The sequence below is a fragment of the Macadamia integrifolia genome, chromosome 5, assembly GCF_013358625.1.
Source record: "Macadamia integrifolia cultivar HAES 741 chromosome 5, SCU_Mint_v3, whole genome shotgun sequence".
Taxonomy (NCBI): Eukaryota; Viridiplantae; Streptophyta; class Magnoliopsida; order Proteales; family Proteaceae; genus Macadamia; species Macadamia integrifolia.
In genome coordinates this window covers 15,720,945-15,736,847 of record NC_056561.1, presented here as the reverse complement: position 1 = coordinate 15,736,847, position 15,903 = coordinate 15,720,945, and the positions used below count along the sequence as shown (strand labels likewise).

The window sequence follows — 15,903 nt, the reverse complement described above, 5'->3', positions numbered from 1 at the left end:
GAAAGCTAGGGAGTTCATGGATTTGATAGGTATAGATATCAAGGGTGATCAGACATACATCCTCCTTAGCGAGATCAGTGCTCATTGGTGGAGGGTCGGCCTAGGGGTAAATCCTAGTAACCTAGCATAGGTGACCCGTTCTTTCCTTTTGTTAATTGTGGGTCAATGTCTCTTTGGTGACCTCTGAGGTGGGGTAGACATCCGCATGGTTTCCTTCTTTTGGAATCTCCGAGACATGGACACCTGAGATTGGGGTGGGGCTGCTTATGTATATTTGCTGTGGTCTTTGGATCTGTTATCATATGGGGACCGAGGGCTACATCCTCCAAGTCTTGTACTCATTTCTTTTCATTTGGTTGCATTTTTTCACTTTGATTTTTCAAATCAGCCCTAGTGCTATGAGTATATGGAGATTATGGCTTCCATACTGAAGGACCCTCAAGCATCGCCCTTTCTGTAGCTGTGAGATGGGGAAATAGCCGAGTACCCAGGGTCCAGCGCTATCCTCTAGGGACTACTGCCCATTCTCTCCTGAACGGTCTTACAGAGGTAAGCCATGCTTTGTCATTAAATTTCCTTATGTCCTGTGTCATACTTATTTTTCTTGAATTTGTAGGTTACTTGGAGACCATTCCATCCTCTTATGTTCTTGGACCTTGATGAAGTTACTCAGGCTAGATACTTATCAGAGAACTAAGTCTTATTCAGGGGTATGTGGGGCCATGTCTGGTATTTAGGAGAGAGGGTCAAACCCTAATGGTCCGATACTGATACACGCTTCTCTCCTTGTCTTCCTCCACAAACCATGCATTGTCCGGAGTGCATTCCTATGGACCAAATTGAGAGACTGGCTGACAGAATATGGGATGATTCATTCCTTGAGCAGAATAGGGATTACAAGACTTTCCTTGAGGAAGAGACTGTCTACATCCCTCTTGGTCCTGATGGTCTAGTGGTATCTTGCTCTTCCTTGAGAATCCTAGCATCCCTCTCTCTTGAGGCGGAGAACAGACATAGATGCTTCTCTCAGGCTGCCTATTCCATATGACTATGTGAGTATCTAATTATCCTTTGTTTACTTGGCTTTTGACCTTCCTTGGTTGATACGCTCCTTCTCAAGTGTCTCCAGAGGTCTATACCGAGATTCGAAGGATGCATCAGGGCATGTGTGAGGGGTGGTGATCGACAAGATACTTTTCCCCTTCTCTCTTCTTTTTCTTCTTCTTTTCTTACCCTTTTCTTGACCATCTCTCATATTCCTTAGGATGGAAGGATTGTTGCCTTAGAGGACCAAGTCAGCTTCTATCAGCAAGAGAATGCCTAGCTGCAAGTACAGATTCAGGATCTAACCCGAATGTTGGCGGATTCGGGATTGACACCCACGGGCTCCTCGCCATTTCATGAGGGTGACTCTGAGTATGGTTCAGATGAGGATTTTGGCTCTTAGGGATTTTTTTCTGTAGTTCCTGCAAGCACAAACACATGTATATTTTTTCTTTTTCTTTTCCCTCCCCCCATTTGTTCACTTTTTTTTTTAGCATTTTATGAATGGAAATCTATCTTTGGAAAAAAGAAAATTTCCTTTTATTTATGGTTTGGAATGTTTAGGCATAATTACTTCCATAACTCAAGTATTCATCAGAGTAATCAGGATAACACCAAAATCCAATTATTTCCTCATTTTACTACCAAGTGAATTACAAGAAAATAACTTTCCTACCATAAATGACATAGGTAGGTAAAAATATAGGGAGAAAATTCTTGGGGTGGGTAAAAGTTCATCAAATCCTTGGTGTCATCTGTTCCTTGCCATTTCATGAGGGTGACTCTGAGTATGGTTCAGATGAGGATTTTGGCTCTTAGGGATTTGTTCCTGTAGTTCTTGCAAGCACAAACACATGTATGTTTTTTTTTCTTTTCCCTCCCCCCGTTTGTTCACTTTTTTTTTTTTTTTTTAGCATTTTATGAATGGAAATCTATCTTTGGCAAAAAGAAAATTTCTTTTATTTATGGTGTGGAATGTTTAGGCATAATTACTTCCACAACTCAAGTATTCATCAGAGTAATCAGGATAACACCAAAACCCAATTATTTCCTCATTTTACTACCAAATGAATTACAAGAAAATAACTTTCCTACCATAAACGGGATAGATAGGTAAAAATATAGGGAGACAATTCTTGGGGTGGGTAAAAGTTCATCAACTCCTCGGTGTCATCTGTTTTCAGTCCATACTATCGGCTGATAAACATAGGTAACTAAAAGGATGTATGAGTCAATCCCATCAACTTGATGTAGTTGTATCCAGGGGTCTTCATTAGAAAATCCTCTTGTGACTTCTCTGGACATCCCCATGCAATATCATTTGTAGTTCTTCCTTGTAGGTACTCTTTCCAATCAACAATGAGCTTGAATTCCAGGGCTTCCCCTTTCTTGGTAGCAAAGACTCGGGTTGGCATTCTTTCATGGCCTAGTCAACCTCAGTTTCTTAGGACCCAAAATTTGGAAAATTACGGGACTTATTGATACTGATCAAGTCTGAATCCATGGCTATGGCTATGCCATCAAATCCCTTGAGCATTTTTACAAGATTGTAGGGATGATATCACCTCCTTTCTTCAATTCTTTACCACTTCTATTAGAACAAGTGGTGCACCATGTCTGGGAGTTCGGAGAACATAGCGAGCTATCATGCAAAGTAGATAAGCATCCTGTGATCTTTGTTGATGGATTCCTCCCAATGATAGATACCGAATGAAGATCTTGGCTACCTTCAGAATGTTGATCTTCTCATATCTAACGAATTGCTTCACTTCCTCTTCCTTCCATCTGAAGAAATCTTGAATTTCCTCTGAGTAATATTTCTTCAAAGATGGTTGTATTAACCTACCCTTAGGTGGAGATAGTATAAAAATTCGGAATTATTCGAGAGTCGAGTAGATCTCAACTAATTTAAACTGAAATACATGAAGATTGGTATCCCAGTGTTGAGGCACTTGTTGGAGTACATGGTGATGCTGCTTTACTCACCCGATCTGACCGAGCGTCGATATATTTATCAATTCTAGTAGTCCTGGTGCCCTCATGTTTATGTCCAAGGTCCATTTTCTCAACGTCTCATCCAATGAGTCCATGACTTTTTCTGGAACCATCATAAACAAAAAGGGAAGGCAATGATTTACCAAGTATCGCTCATTAGCTGTTGACACAATCAAACCTTCACCATTGTTGCATCAAACACTCTTTTTTATTTTTTGACTAATCAAGGATGAGGAATGAGTTGGCCTTGACATACTGGTGCTGGGTGGTAATTTTATTTTTGGGCGATTAAATTCTGGATAAGAATTTGGAGGACCATAGGTGAATGACAGATACCTAATGGCCTTGCATGCCAAATGGCAATTCTTGGCGGACACAAACTCTGATGATCTTTTAGATACTTTGATTATTAATCTAGGAACCAATTTATTGCCTATAAATGGTTGAGACCGCACTTGCACATGTGAAGTTACCTACGTATCCCTTTAGAGGAATCAGGTCTGACGTAGTTCGGGCTTTTCATCCTTTCAGACATAGTATTTATTGAGTTGATCTATGTTGACCAATCAGTATTTTTCGCCATTGTGATTTATAGTTTTACAGCTTTGCCTAGTAGAATCTCTTTGACAGTGAACGGCCACTCCAGTTGGGCCTGAATTTCTCTCTTGGGTCATAATTGGGGTTCTTTGTTCTAGAAGAACAAGCTCACCCTCCTCTATGTGGGGGGCTTCACATTCTTGTTAAAGGCCCTTGCCATTCTCAGTTGATATTTTTTAGATTATCATGGCTTTTATACGTCTTTATCAAGAAAGTTGAGCTTGTCATATCTGGCCTTCACCAATTCCCTTCAGGTAACTACTATCTAAAAGCACTCTTATGGATGGTACTAGGATTTCCACGGGCAGCACTGTTTCAGCCCCCTACACTAAAGAGAAAGATTGCCCTATCAAGGATCGCACAGAGGTACAATATGCCCATAAGGCAAGGGGTAACTTACTCCCCCAATCCTTATGTGTTTCTGCCATTTTTACAAGATGCTTTGATGTTTTTGTTGGTGCTTCTACTTTCTTATTGGTTGTGCCTATAAGTGATAGAGTGGTGCCTTTTGATACCAAACTTTGTGCAAATTTTATCAGTCTTGCCCAAAAAATGGGATCCCTGATCTGATATCAACTCTTGAGGTACTCTATATCGGGAGATGATATTTTCTTAGATGAATTTTACCACCTTAGCGGATGTGAGGATTGCATATGACTGAGCTTCCACCCACTTGGTAAAGTAATCAATGACTACCAAGATGAACTTGTGGCCATTGGATCCTTTGGGGTTGATCTTCCTAATAATGTCAATGCCCCAAGTAGAGAATGGCCAAGGAGAACTGAGTGAGTGCAAATCCATTGGCGGGACATGTATGATATTGGCGAATATCTGGCATTTGTGACATTTCTTAACAAAACTCACACAGTCTGCTTCCATTGTATTCCAATAGTATCCCAGTCTAAGAATCTTGGCATTCATATGGGGTCCACAGAGGCCTTGATGAATTTCCTCCATGATGGTTGTAGCTTGTTCTTCATCCACACGCAACAACTGTATTCCATCATAGGACCTCTTGTACAACAAGTATTCTTGAAGGATAAACTAGGTGGCATATCTTCTTAGAAATTTTTTTCTCTTTCTATGGCTTCAATCGGGTATTTCCTTTCTCTGATGAAATCCACAATATAAGCGAACCAAGATCGACCATCTATAGTAAGAGAGTTTACCCAGTTCTGATAAATGGGCTTGCTTCTTTGTTCCACTAAGAATGGTCAGACTCTAGCCATAGGATTGCATTCTACTATGTATACCAAGGTCGCAAGGGCATCGGCAAACCAGTTGTTGTCCCTTTGGAAATATTCAAACGAGATTTTTTCAAAGTGTCCGATCACTTCTTCCAGATTTTCTTGATACAAACTTAGCTTCTCATCTCTGGCCTTCCACTTCCCTTGCGTTTAACAGATGACGATGGATGAATCACCTTATACTTTGATCCTTTTCACCCAAATAGTCAAGGCAGTTTTGAGTCCCAAGGCACAAGCTTCTTATTCAGCAATGTTATTGGTACAGGGGAAATTAAGGCGGAATGATGAAGATAAATAAAGACCGTCAGAAGTGACAAGCAATATTTTCGCACCACACCCCTTTTGATTAGCTGCTCTATTAAAGAACAATTGCCATTCATTAGCTATGTCTTCTTCTTCTATTGCTGTGATTTCTTCATCGGAAAAGGCATCATCTAAGGCTCTTCCATCTTCTGTGGGGTGGGCAGCCAAATGATCAGCTATAGGTTGTCCCTTGATAGATTTCTGAGTAACATAGGTGATGTCAAATTCTGATAGCAGAAGTAGCCACCGGGCCATCCTTCCTATTAGGGCTGGTTTCTCAAAGAGGTACTTGATTGGATCCATCCTTGAGATCAAATGCACTGGATAGGAAACCATGTAGTGTTGCAACCTTTTTGTCGCCCAAATAGTGCAGCACAAGTTCTTTCCAAATATGTGTATCGTGTCTCATACTCTTGGAACTTCTTGTGAGGTAATATATGGCATGCTCTGTCCCCCTTTCCATCTCTTTTTATGCTAGTAATGAGGCCATGGAATATTCTTTTATGGATAAGTACAACAGAAGTGGTTCTCCTTTCACCGGTGGTGTCAATACTGGTGGATTCATGAGGTATCTTTTGATCTTATCAAAAGCTTGTTGGCATTGGTCATTTCATTCGTGGGTGATCCTTCTTTAGTAGCTTGAAAATTGGTTCACAAATTGTAGTCAACTGAGTTATGAATCTGCTGATATACTGGATGTGACCCAAAAATCCTTGTATTTGCTTCTCAGTCCGAGGTGGGGACATCTATTGAATTGCCTTGATCTTGATAGAGTCAACTTCAATGCCCCTTTCACTCATCAAAAAACCCTACAACTTTCTAGTTGTTGCTCCGAATACACACTTCTGAGGATTCAACTTTAGCTGATACTTCTTAATCCTTTCAAAGAAACGCCTTAGTGCGGGAATAAGCCCCTGCCGATCTGTCAACTTCACTATCATGTCATCCACGTAGACTTCCACATCCTAGTCCATCAAATCATGCAATATGGTAGCAGTTGCTTTTGGTAAGTTGCCACGACATTCTTTAGTCCAAAAGGCATCACTTTGTAACAATAGGTTCCCCAGGGAGTGGTGAAGGCTATCCTCTCACGATCTTCTGGGTGCATGCTTACTTGATTGTATCCTGAGAATCTATCCATAAATGATAACAAGGCATGCCCTACCATGTTGTCCATTAATGCATTAATGTGAGGTAATGGGAAGTCATCGTTAGGGCTTACCTTGTTAAGATCTCGGAAGTCTACACATATTCGTACCTTGCCATCTTTCTTTGGCACTGGTACAATGTTGACCAACCATTGGGGGTATTTTGCCACTTATAAAAACCTCACATCCACTGCTTCACAACTTCTTCTTTGACCTTTTCACTCCATTTTGAACACATTCTTCGGAGATTCAGCTTAATCGGATTTACCCTAGGGTAGGTCGACAATCTATGTTGCACGATGTTGGGGTCGATACCAAGCATATCCTCATAAGACCAAACAAAGACCTTGACGAATTCCTTCAAAAGACTAATCATCTATTCTGCTTCTTCTTCATCAAGGGTAGTGCCAATTTTTACCTCTCGAAGGCATTGGTCAATTTCTAGATTAATAACCCGAGTATCCTCATAGATGGGTTAGGCTTTCCTTGGTTTGCATTGTTTAACTAACTCTTGATATTTATCAAGATCATCATTAGAAAAAGGAAGCAAATCATACTCGGAATCAAAAATTTCATGCATGAAAGAAGGAGTAACAAACTCAACATACACGGACTCTGGGCTCTCCTCAAGAGGGGAGGCCAACAAAATCATAAACAGAAGACTCAATGACTGACTCAACTACGACTCGATAACTGTCTTATTGCTTTTATCAATGGTATTTAGGGTGGTTGACTCAGTAACATGAGTAAACTTGAAGTCTTCTCCAATGTTTGTCCAGTTTGGGAGTGGGTCGAGGGCTAGGTGGATGAGCAGATGTGGTAAGGGACCTTCTTCTTCTTTTAGAAAAGTCACTGCTATCTCTTCATAGGTGCTAACGTCAGATACTTGTTTCTTCACAAAGATGAGCTGATCCAACTCATATTCTCTAAAGCCGAACTTCTTGAGAGGTGAGGATTGCTAGAGACTGCTCAATCCTCTTTCTATAAATTTCATCTTTTCAAGCCTATTGAGGGATGCCATCTCGATGCCTTAATCATATCTTTGACCACCCTCATAGACCTTCCCATTGCAGCTGATTTGGGCACAATACATACTGACCATCATTCTTTGTTCTCTTCTTTGCTTCGCATATACACTTCTTCCTCTGAAAGGACAAGGCTTGAGCTCATTTTGCTCTTGGGCTCTTGGTTTTTGTAAAAGGAACAAATGTAGCTTTTTAAATCAATGGGAAGTTGTAAACTCCAAATGAGCCTTATCTTCTTTTCCCATTCTCTTTTCAGGAGGACTCGAGGACTTGGTGCCTCATTAGATTCCTCTTGACCATCAAATTCTCCTACATCCAAATTCTCTAGTACTTAGAGCATATAGATCGAAATATTTTCTAGGGTTTGACTTGACATCACTGGATGAAGTTGATCAGACTAGACTCATCATCTTCTGTGTCACTCCCAATGTGAATTAGGGAGGTGTGCCTTTTGATTTATTCTCCACTGCCAATGCTATAACTGCCCTAAGGAGGTCATCTGTGACTTCTTTAATGTTCTTTGGGTTGTCTTCCTGGGCTACGGTGGGCTGAATTAGAGAAGTGGGATGTATCAGCCAACCCATCCTTCCTTTGGATTATCTACCGATCCTTGGGAATGGGTTTGATATGAAGGTGATGAGGGATACGAAGCGGGATGGTATGAAGGCGATGTGATGTGAGAGGTAGGATATGAATATTAGGGGTGATAAGATGAAGAAATTTCTTTTTCCTTGATAATGTGGTGAAGGTTGATGATATGGTGGAGATTGGTAATATGGTGAAGGTTGGAGGTATGGTACGGAGGATTCCCTTGTTGATGATGAAGGAGGATAGGATCCTAATCTTCTAGCTCCTCTTCCGAGGATTCTTCTCTTTTGGGAGTTTTCATGGCCTTAACTCTTCGACTTATGGCTCTGTAAGCACGAGCTTTCATGTGATTCTTCCGAGCTCTAGGTGTGATCAAATGAGTGGATCTCTTTCTATTGCTTCCTTATCTAGATTGTTCACATGGTCGGGGAGTGGATTGGTGTTGACATTGGAAGTTTGCTTCACCTTGACTTCAATGGTCCCGTTGTCTTCCAAGTCTTGAATTGCATGTTGCAGACCTAAGCATCTTTCAGTGTTGTGCCCCTTCTGAGTGTGGTAAGCTTAATATTCATGATCTCTATACCAAGCTAGGGGAGGGTTGCTGACTACCCTTGGAGTCATTATTCCTAACAATATTTATTTCTTTAACTTTTCATATACTGCCCTGAGAGGATCCTTGATACTGAGCTTCCCTTAGGATTCTATTTTCCACATGTGTACCAGTGGCTATTAAGGCATCAAAAGTTTACAAATGTTGACAGTAAAGGACATCATAATAAGGCTTTGACAAGTTTTCAATCAACATCATCACTTGTTCTGCTTCTGAGGGACGGTCTGCCATTTTGGAGGCCTGATGAACACATTTATGTGTGAAATCTAGGGTAGTAAAACATACATTTTATATATTTAGAATGGAGCTACCTTGGGTTTTACTCTCTTTTTACAGGTTTTATATTTTCAAGGCCTTAAGGACTATCGGGCGCTATATCTCTAATTTTACACATAAAGAGGTCCTTTTTCTTTCCATGGTTACGAAGAGGATGAAATTCTGAGCAAGATGGACGTGTTCAATTGCAAGTCACCAACGTACAAGAGATTATTCTTTTCAGGTCAAAAAAAAATAATGGATCAGAATTGAACTGAGATGAGAACTAGCCCATTGCAGTTGTTCCAAGGGTATAAGGAATATTCTAAATGCCAACAAGGATCGATGGACCACATCCTTAAGTGATTAAAGATTTATTTTGGTAACAACTACCTACCGTAGTTGGTGAGTTGTGGTGTGCAAAATCCTTTACTTATTAGGAGATCTCAAGTTCGAACCTCTTAACTGCCATATTGTTGAGGTTTTTATTTTAGAAGATTTTCTCTTTCCTACTCATCACTCAAAGGAGGTCGGCCAAAGGGTTTCTTACACAAGAGGAGAGAGAAATAAGGAAATAAAGAGAAAAATAGAAAAAAGGGAGAAAAAATAGGAAAGAAAAAAACAATAATAATTAAAAAAATCATCCAAGATGCTACCCACGTTTAAAGAAGAGAGAAAAAAGAGAAAGAAAAAGGAAGCAAAATCATTGGAGATTCCCTACTTCTTACAATTCCCTATCTTCTCTCTCCTCCACCTCATCAACAAGATAATTTTTTTTTTTTTTTTTTTCAAATCACCCAAGCTTTCATGTTCAAGCATTGATTCAAGTAAGTAAGCTCCTTTAGTAATCTTCTCTCCCCCCTCTCATTCCCTCTTTTTTCCCCAAGTTCATGGCTAGTTATTGTTGGCTTTGCCCCTCACCATAGAACCATCAATTATCCTTTCTAATTGTGTGGCTTGCGTCTTTAAATTCTTAGATGACGAATGGTTAGGACGTTATTTTTAGTACGGTAATTAGAATTAGATCACAACCATTAATCAGTTCACTTTCACATTATTAAAAGAAAAAAAAAATATTATTTTTTAAAAGAAACAAGTTTTTGGCACCGTTGCCTGAGATAGTTTCATGTTATTTTTCGATTTCCTTTGGTAAATCGGAGTGCTTTGTTTGTTTTATTTTGTTTTTTCTTTTCTTTTATTGAATTCTTGAGAAGAATAACTTACAATAATAGTTGTATCGGTGGAGGTCACCATGCCACACAGTATGATAAAGACAGGTTTCGCCTTGTAGCAATACCTCGGGAATTGACCTGAGCAACCCCGGATCCCTGCCGGTAAACTCCCAAAAAGCCATAAAAAATCAAAAATATCAAAAAAGTTGTGGGTAGTTTTATATTGCATGAGTGTTAGGTGGGTATATAATACTAAAAATCAGTTAGATAGAAGAGGTCCAACAAGTAGTGACCCTATACGTTTGCTCTCTTTAAAACATTTCAATATGGGAGACCAACATCAAAACCCTTCACCTAAATCTCTAAAAGATAGGTTCTACCCTGCTAGAATAGCCCAACCTTCCTGTATAATTCTACCACAAGCCTAGGGCAATAATTTTGAACTCAAATCTCAATACATCACTATGTTACCCCACTTCCATGGGTTGAAGAGATATGTGTTTTAATTAAGATCCAACAGCTTTTTGATGATACTGTTAAGCTTATGTTTATCACTTTTGCATTAAAAGTCCAAGCTAAGAAGTGGTTGTATGGGTTACCAAAAATTTCATAACCTCATGGGAACAGTTCACAGTTGTCTTCCTTCAGAAGTTTTTCCCAACTCACAATACCAATAAGCTTAGAAGTGATATCCTTCAGTTTAGGCAAAAGCCTAGTGAGTCCTTTTCCAAACTTATGGAGAGATTCAAGGATTACTCCAAGAATGCCCTCACCATGGCCTAGACTTATGGTATTTATGTCAAATAATTTATGAGGGTATTGATTACCCAACTAAATAAATGATAGAGTCTATGTGCCCTGAGGGATTCACATCCTTTATAGATGAAGGAAAGACATGGGAATTCTTACTTGACTTAGCTGACAAACCAGTGAGTGGGAATCAACCCAAGAGAAGTGAAAGAACCATAGGAGGAAAATGATATTTTGTGGATGGGATAGTAGCCAAGGAAGCCCATTTGGATAGCCTAATCAAGAGAATTAATGCTATTATTCCTAGAGAGCCATCATCAGTCAATTTGGTTAAGATTTGTGCTTGGTGCCAATCCCCTGGACATGTCATAGAAGAATGCCCCAACACCTCTGGGGGCACTTCTAATGATAGTGTTAATGCATTATACCAGAATAATCCATATAGTAACACCTACAATCCAGGATGGAGAAATCACCCAAATTTCTCTTCGAATCAAGGCAACCAAGTAGGGCCTTGCAATTTTCATAATCAAAGTCAACCTGGACTCCAAAGGCCTCCCTTTGCACAATAATATTTTTCCCAAAATACGTTTCCTAAGTCAAATATAGGACCTCAGGCTAGTTTTCCTAGGGCCCTCTCCTATCTTCTTATCAGTAACCCCCTGGGTTTACAACATGGAGAGGCAAGTAGAATAAGTGACTTAGAAAAAAATATGGCCCTCCTCATGACAAGCCATCAAAATTTACGAGAGAACTCACCTAAGTTGTCTCAATTATGTGTGAGAGGGAGAAAAAAACTTTACCCAGTCAACCAGAGGCTAATCCTAGACATCATCAGCCTGTTAATTCACAAACACCAACTAATGCACCACTGAATATAGTGCACGGTCAGACCCAACAAGGGCCCTCTAACCAATGTAATGTTGTTTATGCCCTTAGGAGTGGTAGAGAGTACCAACAGAGCGTTTCTAAATCTTCCCCATCTATTACTCCTGTTAACTCCCCTTTATTTGAGGACACAAGTGTGCCTCTTGTTCCAGGTTCGTCTGATGAACCTAAAGATTTTTTGAAACTAAAGATGATTTAGTTGAGGAAATCAAAAATGATTCTTCTGAAAAAGGGCAAATCCCTAAGAGTCCTTATGTTCATCCTATCCCATTTTCTAATTGCTTGGTATACAAAAAGAAAACTGCTTCCATGGATAAAATTTTAGAAGTCTTCAAAAAGGTAGAAGTGAACATCTCTCTTTTGGATGCCATATCTCAGATCCCCGCCGATGTTAAAGGTACTGAAAGATTTGTGTACTCACAAACGCATCACTAGTGTGCCCAAAAAGGCATTCTTGGAAGGTAACATTAGTTCCATAATTACTTAGCCTATAGCAGCCAAGTATAAGGATCTAGGGAACCCTACCATATCTTGTGTCATAGGAAACACCTACATTGAGCATGCCTTACTTGACCTTAGCGCAAGTGTGAATATTTTACCTTACCATATGTACAAGCAACTTAGATTGGGAGAATTGAAAGTCACTGGAACTACTCTTCAGTTGGCAGCTAGGTCTATTAAGATTCCTAAAGGGATGGTTGAGGATGTCTTACTAAATGTGGAGGAATTTATTTTCCCTGTTGATTTCATTGTGTTAGATACCAAGCCCTTTTCAACCAAGGGTGAGATCCCAATAATTCTAGGAAGACCATTCTTGGCTACCAGTAATGCATTAATCAACTATCAGAATAGTTTTCTAAGATTATCTTTTGGTAACCAAACTGTTGAGTTTAACATGTTTAGGATAGGCAAGCAACTACATATGGAAGAAGAGATCAATATGCTTGAGGATTTTCTAGATTTTTTTTGATGATTTAGTTACCAACTTTGATATTGATTTTGATTCAGAATTCCAAGAGTGTATGGATGAGTTGGATGATGATAGTGAAAATTTATTTTCTGAAGTCTTGAGTCTTCACACACCTATGGAGCCCTTAGGACCCTTTTCCAATTCCATTCCCAAATCGTCCATAGTTGAGCCCCCTAAGCTAGATCTTAAGGAGTTGCCATCTAATTTGAAGTATGCTTTCCTAGGGCCTGACTAGATTTTTCCTGTAATAATTTCTTCAAATTTGACTTCTAGCTAGGAAGAGGAGTTACTTAAAGTGTTAAAAGATAATAAGGAAGCCCTGGGTTGGACCATGGTTGATATCAAAGGTATAAGCCCTTCTATTGTGCAACATCATATACATCTTATGGAGGATTCCAAACCATCCACGGAACCCCAAAGAAGAGCTAACCTAGTGATGATGGAAGTCATTAAGAAAGAGATCTTAAAGTGTTTGGATCATAGAATAATTTATCCTATTTCTGACAGCCAATGGGTAAACCCAGTTCACGTAATGCCTAAGAAGTCTGGTGTACTGTAGTTCCTAATGCCAATAATGAACTAATTCTAACCCGTGTCCAATCAGGGTGGAAAGCGGCATAGACTACAGAAACTTAATGTGGCAACCTGGATGGATCACTTTCCATTGCCATTCATTGACCAGATTTAGAGAGGTTAGCTGGACATGAATACTATTATTTTCTTGATGGATATTCTGGCTATAACTAGATCTCAATTGCTTTAGAGGGCCAACATAAGACCACTTTTACATGCCCATATGGAACATTTGCTTACAAACGTATGTCCTTTGGGTTTTGTAATGCCCCTGCTACGTTCCAACGATGCATGATAAACATCTTTTCTGAATGGTCAAAAAATTTTAGAAGTATTTATGGATGACTTTTTAATTCATGGGAATTCCTATTCTGAATGTTTTCATCATCTTTCTCTAGTTTTGAAAAGGTGCATATCTAAGAATTTGGTTTTGAATTGGGAGAAATGTCATTTCATGGTTAAATCTGGTATTGTTTTATACCATATAATATCCAAGGAGGGAATTAAGGTAGATAGAGCCAAAGTGGATTTACTTGATAATTTATCACCTCCTTAATCTGTTAAGGACGTCCGATCTTTTCTAGGGCATGCGGGCTTCTACAGAAGGTTTATTAAGAACTTTAGTCAGTTAGCCCGACCTCTTACTTCATTACTTGCCAAAGATCAAACTTTTGAGTTTTCTAAAGAGTGTCTAGAATCCTTCAAACAACTTAAGAAGGAGTTGACCAATGCACCCATTGTTCAACCACCTGTTTGAGCTGAACTTTTTGAACTGATGTGTGATGCTTCGGATTTTGCCATAGGAGCGGTTTTGGGTCAAAAGATTAATAAGTTGTCCACTGTCATTTACTATGTTAGTAGGACCTTAAATGATGCACAAATCAATTATACAACCACTAAAAAAAAAATTTTAGGGTTGTATTTGCATTAGAAAAGTTTCGGTCTTACTTAGTTGGTTCATAAGTGGTGGTGTATACTGATCATTCTGCTCTCAAATACTTAGTTCAGAAGAAGAATGCCAAAGCCCGTCTCATTAGGTGGGTTTTACTTTTGTAAGAGTTTGATTTAGAAATTAAGGATAAAAAAAAGTTGAAAACCTAGTTATAGCCCATTTATCCTAGCTTCTCAATTCCTTGACTTCGATACTCCAGTCAACGAGAACTTTCAGATGAACAATTATTTACAATTCCAGTGAACTATGGTTTGCTACATTGTCAACTTCTTAATTTCAGGTGTGACTCCGGATCACTGGTCCACCCAAGATAAGTATAGATTTCATTCCCAAGTTAAGCACTTTTTCTGAGATGATCCTTATTTGTTTAAGATATGTCCAGATCATATTATCCCGATGTGTTCTTGATCATGAGCAACATTCTATTTCTTTTTGTCATGATCATGCATGTGGTAGACACTTTGGACCTAAGAAGACTGCCGCAAAGGTTCTCCAATGCGGATTTTATTAGCCCACTCTTTTTAGAGATGTTTTTTATTTTTAAAAGGTTTGTCCCGCCTGCCAGTCTTTTGGCCGTATCAATAAGAGGAACATGATGCCCCTCAACTCTATTTTGGTAGTTGAGATTTTTGATGTATGGGGGCATCGATTTTATGGGACCATTCCTAATTTCTTTGGAAATTTGTACATACTTTTGACTATTGATTATGTTTCTAAATGGATAGAGGTCATACCTTGTAAAACTAATGACCACAAAGTGGTGGTCCAGTTTCTAAAAGAGAACATTTTTTCCCGCTTTGGTGCACCACGTGCAATAATTAGTGATAGGGGTACTCATTTTTGTAATCGGCCTTTTGAAGCCCTAATGAAAAAGTATGGGATCACCCATAAGTTATCTACACCTTATAGCCCTCAAAATAGTGGCCAAGTGGAGGAGTCTAATAGGCAGATCAAACAAATCTTGGAGAAAATTGTTAATCCCAACCGTAAGGATTGGTCCCTTAGGCTCATTGATGCCTTGTGGGCCCATCAGACTGCATTCAAGACTGACCTTAGTCAATCTCCCTTCCGTTTGGTGTATGAAAAAGCCTGTCACTTACCAGTTGAGTTGGAGCATAAGGCCTTTTGAGCCATCAAGAAGCTCAACTTTGATTTGTCTGATGCGAAAATTCATCGTAGGCTCCAACTATCTGAGTTGGAGGAACTTAGGAATGATGCCTATGAAAGTTCTAGGATTTACAAGGAAAAGACCAAAGCTTTCTATGATAACCACATTCTACGTAAATCTTTTACAATTGGTGATAAGGTCTTATTGTACAACTCTCGATTGCATCTTTTCCTTATTAAGCTTAGATCCTGATGGAATGGCCCGTTTATTGTCTATAATGTATATCCCCATGGGACTATGGAGATTTTGAATCCAGGAACAGGGGTAATTTCGAAGGTTAATGGTCACGTTTGAAATTGTTCCTCGAGTTTCCTACTACTGGTAGTGAAGAGGTCATAGATCTCTATGAACCTCTTTACACTGATGATTAAATTTTAATCAGGTATGACTCCCTTGCATTGTCTTCGTTTTTTATTCTTTCCATGATTGAGGACATTGCATGACTTAAGTGTGTGGAGGGAAACCAGTTTCTGCTTTTTGTTTTATTTGCTTTTTTTTTTTTTTTTTTTTGCTAAAGGATGAAGTCCTACTTTGGCTTTTGGCTAATAATCATACCATTCGGTTGCTTGATGTATGAAAATAAAAGTTTTGATACGGTCCCTATTTTGAATGTATAAA

At 39.2% G+C, this 15,903-nt stretch overlaps 1 non-coding gene across 1 annotated transcript; it reads right to left on the bottom strand.

Annotated features, from left to right (window-relative positions):
* Positions 1-10,659: 10,659 nt before the first annotated feature.
* On the bottom strand, positions 10,660-10,765 carry LOC122080417. The gene has a single exon (XR_006140713.1). It is a non-coding gene; the product is annotated as a small nucleolar RNA R71 (small nucleolar RNA).
* Between the last annotated feature and the right edge of the window lie 5,138 nt (positions 10,766-15,903).